The sequence below is a fragment of the Lactuca serriola genome, chromosome 1 (genome assembly GCF_051521515.1).
Source record: "Lactuca serriola cultivar US96UC23 chromosome 1, Lser_US96UC23_V15, whole genome shotgun sequence".
Taxonomy (NCBI): Eukaryota; Viridiplantae; Streptophyta; class Magnoliopsida; order Asterales; family Asteraceae; genus Lactuca; species Lactuca serriola.
This window is the reverse complement of record NC_136408.1, coordinates 101,535,583-101,545,574: the sequence shown is the minus strand read 5'-3', so window position 1 is coordinate 101,545,574 and position 9,992 is coordinate 101,535,583.

Here is a 9,992-nt window from a genome sequence, read left to right as displayed (position 1 = left end):
ACAACCTATCACTAATAGAAACATGTCTATGCAAATCCAAAGCATAAACTCTAGGAAGAGTCAGACAAAGTCATATCACCCCTCCATACATCATGCCAAAAAGAAGTACGAGTACCATCTCCAACTCTAATAGGGCAAAGAGATTGAAGGTCAATATTTTTCTGGCGTAACTGGGTGAACATACGAATAACCCCAATCCAAGGGCCTTGGCGAGAAATAGGACAGCTCGAAATCCTACAAGCACCATCCAACCCGTAAATAGATTTTATCACTCCAACCCACAAAATATCAGGGCAATGATAAAACCTCCACAACCACTGAAATATCATGGCCCTATGAAAAGAGAAAAGACTACCAATCCTTAATCCTCCTTCATCCTTGGAAGCAATAACTCTATTCCATCTAACCCACTGCATACGACATTCATCCCCGACAGCACCCCAAAAAAATATCTCCCTCAAACCTTCTAAACCCTTCATAACTAAAAGAGGAGCAAGAAAAACAGACATCAAGAAGCCCCCTAGCGAACCCAACACGGACTTCACCAAAGTAAGGCGACCTCCATATGAAAGACACTTAGCCTTCCAATTTGAAAGCTTAGATCGAAAGCTATCAATCACGAAATCCTAATAAGAAGTTCGAGTCATAGCCTGCCCACCGGGATACCAAGATGGGAAAAAAGGAGAGTAGAAGCTGCACAACCCATCCTATTTGCCACAACAAGAACTTGTGAAATAAGGATTCCCACACCAATCAATTTAGTTTTAGATAAATTGATTTTCAGTCCTGAAGCCAAGTAAAAACACTTGAGAATACGAATAAGACGATTCGCATTTTCAGGATCCCAAGAAGAGACCAGCATAAAATCATCAGCATAAAGGAGATGAGAAATCTCAATTCCTGAAATAGAAATCCCCCTGAAAGCATTCCCCATTCGAACACTCATCAAAGCAACATGTAACTCCTCCATAGCCAAAATAAAAAGAAAAGAGGACAACGGGTCACCCTGTCTCAATCTACGATGAATTTGGAATTCATCGGTCGGGGAACAATTAACCAACACAGAAGCCCTAGCAGTGGACAATAACTCCTTAATCAACTGACACCATATAGACTCAAATCCCATAATCGACATAACTTCCAATAGAAAATCCCATGATAATGAATCATACGCTTTCTCATAATCCACCATAAGAAGCATCATAGGATTTCCAGAAGCCTTACTCCTGGCAACCAATTCATTCAGAAGAAAAGGACCATCCATGATATGTTTGCCTTTAATAAAAGCAGATTGCTCCAAGCTAACAACATTATGTATAACCTACACAAGATGATTAGCTAGAAGTTTACCAATAATTTTGTATTGGCAACCAATAAGACTAATGGGTCTAAAATCTTTGGAGTCTTTGGGTCTCTGACTTTTGGGATAATAGTGAAAAAAGAAGCATTACGACCCTTTGGAATACTAGAATGATGGTAAAAATGATTAACAAATGCCTCAACATCAACTGCAAAAGATCCCAATATCTCTTCAAAAACCCAAGAGTAAATCCATCAGGTCCTGGAGCTTTAGTAGAACCACAATCCCAGACTGTCCTTTTTATCTCCTCCCAAGAAAAAAAGGAGACTTCAAAAAATCAACCTGCAATGGGTTAAAGTACTAAAAAGAGCACAATCTGTCGCAAGTCTCCAAGAAGAACTCTCCTGAAATAAAGACTTAAAATATTCGTGAAACCCTCTTTAACCTAGACCGGATTATCCACCCACACGCCATCAATCATAAGACCATGGATAGCAATTTGTCTTCTTTTACGATTTATAGTTCCATGGAAAAAATTTAGAGTTCTCATCTTCTTCTATGCCCCACTGAATTTTAGCCTTTTGAGCAAGATCAACTTGAAGTAAATGATCAAGATCCGTCTTTTTCTTCAATAAGGAAACTCTTTGCTCTCTCAAGGTAGTAGATCCTTCATCCTCCATGAGACTAATATCAATAGACTCTAATAAATCTTGCAAATTCTTTCTTTTAATACTCGCCTTGTCTCGGTAATTAGAATGCCCCACCCTGAGTTTAGATTTAAGTAACTAAAGTTTTTTCTTAAAAATAACCCAAGGATTAGTAACGTCTGTCCCCACCAACGAGGTAGACCAAGCGTCCCGAACAAAATTATCAAACCCTTCCATATCAAACCACGAACGAAATAAACGAAAAGGTGTCGGACCATAATCTACCAGGTGCTCCAGCAAAAGAATAGGACGGTGATCAGGAATATTCTTTTCCAAGACAACAGCGGAGAGATGAGGAAAAGAATCCAAAAAACCTTCCATAACCAAAAATCTATCAAGCTTGCTGAATTTGGTACCCTATTTATCGCTCCAAGTGAAACGGGGTCCACCCAAAGGAACATCCACAAGATCAAGAGAGTTAATAAAATCATAAAAAACTCTCGTAGAAGACCTATTGAAATTTGATCCCAATCTCTCCGAATCATCTCTAACTTCCTCGAAATCACCCATAACAATATTGTTTTAGAGAATTAGAGCATACCATATACGAGCCGATCCCAAGCATGTATATATATAATTCTTAACGAGACGATCTTGAGATTAATCCTACAAGGCTCAAAACGAGTCAAACTCGAGCTCAAGCCTAAAAATATTTAAACAAACCAGGCTCAGGCTTAGGCTCCAAGAACCACCTAAACAATTGCACCCACACCACCCTCCTGCACCATGTACTTATAATTGATCAAATAAATTTTAAATCGGATTGTGAAACTGGATTCGGGAAGAACAAAGAAACGAACGAAAATAAACGGCACGTGTGAGCAACACCATGACGATTATAGTCAAACAATTTACAACCTCAGTTTGAAAATTAGCTATTTTGTAGTCGAAGTAAGTTGCAAGAGAAAATAAGGGGCGTTACAAGATCCTCTATCTCTCTCCAACAACCTATTCTATTGTCTCTTCCACATACATGCCACGACTAAACCACTCGTTTGAATAAACCATACCACTTGTTTGGGACAACCACTATCCACCATCGTCCAAACTATATACAAAACCACAATCAAAGCTTAGATCTAAATACAAACTCAAAACCAATCCCTGATACATCATAAAAACCAAAGGGTGAAAAACTAAAAAAAAAACCCATTCTTATAATAAAAAAACAAAGCTCTAGTATTGATTGAAGTGATAAAGGATGATTATCATATTGTATAGGGGTAACGACACTGAGATGGAGAGGATAACAAATGATGAGATAAACAAACTAGAGTGGTTTTGGGAAGTTATGATAGGGAAAGCAATAGATGGGAATGAGGGCGGCATGGTGAGTCGTGGTCCAGGAGGACAATGAAGCTAAAAAAAAATACCAAAAATGATGTTCTTAGACAGCTTGACCTCTCTTTAGTGTTTTGGCTATATCTCATGACTCGTAACTCCAATTGATGAGATTCAAGATGTTCTCAAAACTAGATAAAATTTCGAACGACTTTCATGTTTGTGAAAAAATCAGATTCTCAGTTCCTACGCCATGGAAAATCCATTTCCACAGCGTGGAAAAGTAGAAAATTTTGTGGACATGAAGAATCCAACTCCTACGATGTGGTAAGTCTATTTGTACATTTGGTGGTGATGTAACCTATAAATAGAGCCAAAAATTAACCATAATGACATATATGAAAATAAACACAGAAGTGTCGTTTTAAGGGTATAGAAGGCGGGCGGAGGGCCGTTAAGCTGATGTTGAGTGAAAAAACTAAAGGATACAAGAGTGGATTCATGTCGAGGATCATTCGGTTTGCTTTTCTGATCACGTTTAGTATTCCAATTATGTTCCTTTGTTTTTACTTTCTGAATTTAGGTGTTAAAACCTTTTACTTTGTGTTAAAGATTAGACGAATCATGAGATTTTAGATTAAATTGCATATTTGGTTTGTTTATTCTTATTTAATTTATTGTATCAAGTTTGATTAAAGATCCATATGTCTTAAAGATCGTTGTTTTATTACCCATTGTTGAGTTTATGTGATTAGAAGAACAATCTAGTTATATATTCGTGAATCATTGTTGTTTCATTACCTTAAATGATTGTGACTAGTGTTTGATCCAAACCTAGGGTTAGTTTAATAAAGCTATGAACTTTAATGTGTGTGCATTTGTAACGCCCATGTTTCTGGGCTAAGAATTAGTATGATGATGCAATAGTCAAGGTCAACCATTGTTACTAATTTTGAAGTAATAAAGATGAATTATCTTAATATTATGTGAATTATGTGATTTTATGTGATTATATACATGTTTATAAGGATATAATAAAAATAAGCGCCAAAAATACAATGTTAGGTAAACCGGATATCTATGAAGAAAGTTGTAATGGTCGTGATAAGGATTCCAGACATATAAAGAATGCCGAAATCCGAGTTATAACGAAGAAGTTATGGCATGTCGAAGTTTCGCGACAAAACTGACACAACACTATATGACGTAAAAAGTGTGTTTATAGTAAAGTGATTTTTAGCCTTAGCAATCTCAACGAAAGTCATAGTATATGTTAAACTGAGAGCGTGCATAAAAAGAACGCCCAAATCTGACTTCGTATGAGGAAGTTATGATTTTTCTAAGATTTGGCATAGCAGTATGCAACCCGGAGTTCTAATATTAGATCGACCGATTTTTAGCCAACACAACGTAAACGGGAATCGAAGATCTCCTTAATAGGAACTCCACGATAAATAGACAGATGAAAACGGACGTCGGATGACGAAATTATGAATTTTTAATGGACTTTTCCTGTCCCGGCCTGTTAAAAATATAACTTTAAAAATAAAATCAAAATTAGCTGACGAAGTCTATACTAAAGTTGCATAGTACGGTCCCACCTACGCGTTGATATAAATAACGTCGAAAACAGATCTCATATGCAAAAGCTACGAATTTTAGAAGTCGGGGGTGCAAAATGCGAAGTGGATGACGTGGCCAAATCTCGGCCCTCCCTTGCTCCCCACGGTCTCGCACTCGAATGATGACATCTGCCTCTTCGGACGCCCAACATACACTTCGGACGCCCTGCGTACCGGGTACGCTCCACGTAGACCGAAGGTACGCCCAACGAACATCTTTTGCGCGATTCTGAAGTAGCCATGATGCCCCACCGAAGATCGGACACGTGCCCCATTACGCCCCGCATACTCCGAAGAGTACACCTAGCATACTCTGTAGCTCGCCCTATAAAAGGGATGCGAGGCTGCCATGTTTCTGATGGGTTTTGAGCATTCTAACACTCCTAAGGTGCACATGCAACCCTAAATACCTTGGATCTATGTACTATCAATAGACTTTCGAATATCCAATCCTACCCTAAGCTCCCAATTAAACAAGAACAGATCACAAGACCAAATCAAACATTCTCAGGCTATAAGATCTTAATTATGTATAACCGTGATGCGTACACTAAGCAACTACAGTAATGATGTCAATCTCATATAAAGGAAACCCTAGGCTAGCAGGCATCATGTAATAAGGCAATTCTATCATGCAATTCCTGAAGATCCTTAGCCTAGTACTAGCATGATGTTCTAACATATCACATAATCAGATAACTATGCGGTATTTTGGGGTTTACTTATTGGCTCCAGCTGATCGTACACTTGCATCCTCCATTATTATTTTGAAAACCATTTGAAAATATTTTCCTTGATTTGAGACTGGATTCACACGAATGTTCCTCTAATTCACTCAAACCAAGGCTCTGATACCAACTTGTTGTTGGATATAGTGTCTAAGTCCATAACTATGTTTGGTATGTACTTGACCCGACCCGGCATGGTCCATTTGGGTTGCATGGCATCATGCACTTGGATAGACTAATTGAGAGAAATAAGATACTTATGGTTTATTAATATATTATAAGTTCTAATATATTAATAATAAGAATAATAATATTTAGTTAGTATTGGTCAATAGTTAATTTAGAATTAATTATGTGATCAAAAGAATACTAATTAAATATATGGGTTGATTGTGTCAATCATCCATAACTTATAGAGTGGGCCAAAGCTCCACGGATAATCAAGTTGGGTTAAACCCATAAGATGCTCCATGGAGGTTACATAACCCATGGGTCATGGAAATGAAAGGTCATGACAATTAGGGTTTACATGGTGTATCCCTTATTGTAACACACTATAAAAAGGTTATGTTATTCAACATTTTCGGCCACTAGAGTGAAACAAAGAGGGCTAGCCGAAAATACAAGTGTTTTTTATACTCTTAGATTTTATTCCAAGTGTACTTGGTGTTGTGTGAAGCATTTGAGGCATCACACTTGAGGTGCTACGCTCACAAGGTTTCAAAGGAATCCAAGCTACAAAGAGGTATGCAATTCTTACTAACTTTAGAATAAAAGTTCCCCATGTATGCTAGATAGGTTTATGAACCTTGGAAAATCAATTTTGCATGTATCTTAGTCAAACATAGATCCAAGGTTTCTAGGGTTGCATGTACACCATAGGAGTGTTAGAATGCTCAAAACCCATCACTTGTAACACTCAAAATTTCAAACCAATTTAATTTTTTAGAAACCATGTCAAATCTATTGAAACATTACAATTTATTTTCAAAATATCATTTATCAGAGTATTCCCAGAAACATGAACAAAATAGGAGGAGTTGTATGATCACGCCTTCGCCTTGTCACGATCCCCTGAAGTACCTGAAACAATAAACTGAAATTGTAAGCTCGAAAGCTTAGTGAGTTACCCCCAAAATACCGATACACATACAGTCCACATCTCACAAATAGATAATAACATAACACTGAACAGCATGAAATAACCATAACTCCACAAATGAAATATCACCGAGCCCTCAGTACGGGTCTAGAATGCCTATCGGGCCCTCAGCTCGTATCCAGAATACTCACGAGTCCTCAGCATGAGTCTGGAATTCCTAACCTGGCCCTCATCTCATGTCTGGAATACTCAAGGGTTTGTTGGCTTCTACACGGAGCAGTACACCTCAACCCATCCCACAGAACATGTCGACATGTAACAGATAAAAGCATAGACAGAATAACATATCAGCATCGCAGGTAGTTACTAGCATTTCAACTGGCATAACTCCCTAGCATGCAACTCTAACTCATACTCAACATCTAATACTATTAAGATGACATATGGGCCGACCTTGGTGCCTTAGACCCCTTAGTACAGTGAGGATAACTCACCTCGCAAATGAAATGAAGCTACAATATTAGTTTCCTCCAAATCATGCTCCTGAATACCAACACCTAATCCATTAACAATATTCATTACAGGTTCCCATTTACTTAAACTGCCCTTTTAAGTACTGGTCCTTCTTCTAGTCAAAGTCAACGGTCAACCCCTCAAGTTGACCAGACTCGTCGAGTGTAGCTTCTAACTCGTCGAGTCCAACGAGTCCATTTACTTAAGAACCCCCAGAAGACTCGACGAGTCATTTCCCCGACTCGCCGAGTTCCATTGTGATCCAGATCCTGAAACCCTAGTGTGACTCACCGAGTTGGATATCCAACTCGCTGAGTCTTCTTGACCTAATCCAAAACCAGACGATTATGGGCCATTCAATCATTCCAAACAGTAGATCTGAGTGTTTAGAGAGCAAAAGCAACGTAAATTAGCTACCTTACGTGCTTGCATGGATTTAGGGACTCAAAGATTCGTAAACAAGATTGGAATGGAGTCTAGCACATAATGAGAAGTTCTTGAGTGACAATCATAGAGAGTTTATGGATCTAGGGCTCAAGGGGGTTCTAGATCTGAAGTCGCAACCTCAGATCTTGCCCCAAACCAAAATGCCACCATGAAACCTTAGCAAAAGCTCTAAACCCACAAATGGAGAGATCTAAGTGAAGGAGATTCAAGGTAACAACTTCTTACCCACAAAATGATGCTAATGCAACGTGGAAACCGGATCTGTAATCTCTCCTTGCTTCACTCTTCTAGATCTTCAAGTCCTTTTCACCAAAACCTTCTTTCCAAGCTTAATCCACACAAAAATGGAGGTCACCACCGATTTAGGGTTTTCTGACTTGAGGAAGGTTGTTTGGGGACTGAGGAGGAAACAAATGATCTCTTAAATAGGATGAAAACCCCCTAAAATTAGGGTTTTTTCTGCTAGCTCGGACTCGCCGAGTCATAACTTCAACTCGTCGCATCCGTCATTAAATGACGCGTCTGAGTCCCGCTGCTACTCAACGAGTCAGGGCATCTACTTGTCGACTGGGTCTTGAAACTTAAAGATTTAACTGAAAACACTGATACCTGACAACCGGGGCGTTACACGTGTAATTTTAAGCAAACCACATGGACGATTTTAGTAATTTGTTCATATATATATATATATATATATATATATATATACACACACACACACACACACACATATATATATATATATATATATATATATATATTGTATGTGGTATTTTGGAGAACTCACTAAGCTTTGTGCTTACAGTTTATGTTTATGGTTTCATGTACTTTGGGTATGAAAGGGAAGGGTCCGACGTGACTGCACAACATCCCCTAGCGTTTTCCAAATCGACTTTTAATGGTATTTAATCTAATGTTTAAATGAAATGATTACTTGATTGGTTTTAAAACAAATCATTTGTTTTGTTTGGGGTTTTGAAAATTAAAATTTTACTATGATTTTTTAGGACGTTACAGTCAAAAGTCAACGTTCAGATGGTCATAGTAAACAATAAAGTAGTCAAAATCAACATTTAACATGATGTGACCCACCTACTGGTCGAGTCTCGATCGCCAGGTGAAAAAATAGTCGTAAACCCAATCCAATATTTGCATATTGTCCATGGTTGCATCACTCTTTACGAGACAGAATCCTTATTCTTATTAAGTACTTAATCCTTTAAGATTGAGGCTCTAACTTTATATAACACAACGAAATATGGTCTTAATGGATACTTTATCCATTTGCATGTCTCAAACACCACCAACTCTAAACCTAGGTCAAAACGATACCAAAATGCCACAGTCTTCTTGCACTGATCAATGGGAACACAAATAAGCATTCATTTGACCTTTTAAATGTCAAGAAAGTAACGCCAATCAAACTTTATGACATGTAGTTTCCAAAATCCAAAGAGACAAGACCAAAAGGGATCAATTGAAGTTAAAAACATAGATCTAGTACAGTATAATCATAAAGGTTGAGACTTTATACCTTCCCAAGGTCCACAAAGATGATAAAAGTGAAGAAACTTGGTTGGATCTTGCCTCAATTGCACAAAATTCACCACCTAATTCTTCAAATGGCACCAAAAACTCAAGAAAACATTTACAAGAACAACAAGGGGTTACGATTTCGCTCTCTTAAGTTAGAGGTTGAAAAACTGAGAAAACCCTAGATTTTGTGTTCCTTAAATTGGGTCCAAAACCCGAGACCTAGGGTTTTTGGCTATGGCCTCCACGCGCCGCAACTTACACCAAAGTCGATTCACTACTTATCGATGTGGCTCATACCATGAAGCCTAGAGCCCGCACTGCGAATTCCAAAACCCCGATTTACTATACATGACAATATGTTTTTATTTTTTACCATAATTTATTGGAGATATTTATATAAATTATAGTACTTTTAATTTATTTTACCATAATTTACCGTGCATTATATTCGTATTTTTTATAGCTCAAAGTGAAAAACATGTTATTGAGTACATTGAGAATTAATTAAAAGAGTCGTTTGATATAAGTTTATAAATATAATCTAAATAACTTTATACCTGTTAAAATATTCCAAATCAGAAACCAATGTAAGTTTCATCTTGTATTGGTTGTTGAGGGTATTTCCCACAACACCCCTACTCTAACATATACATCAGTGAGACTCACACAATATGTATCTGATAATCGATGAAGTGAATTATTGAACACTTGAATAATGTCATCAATTTTCACTGACTCTGAACCTAAGACAAATGG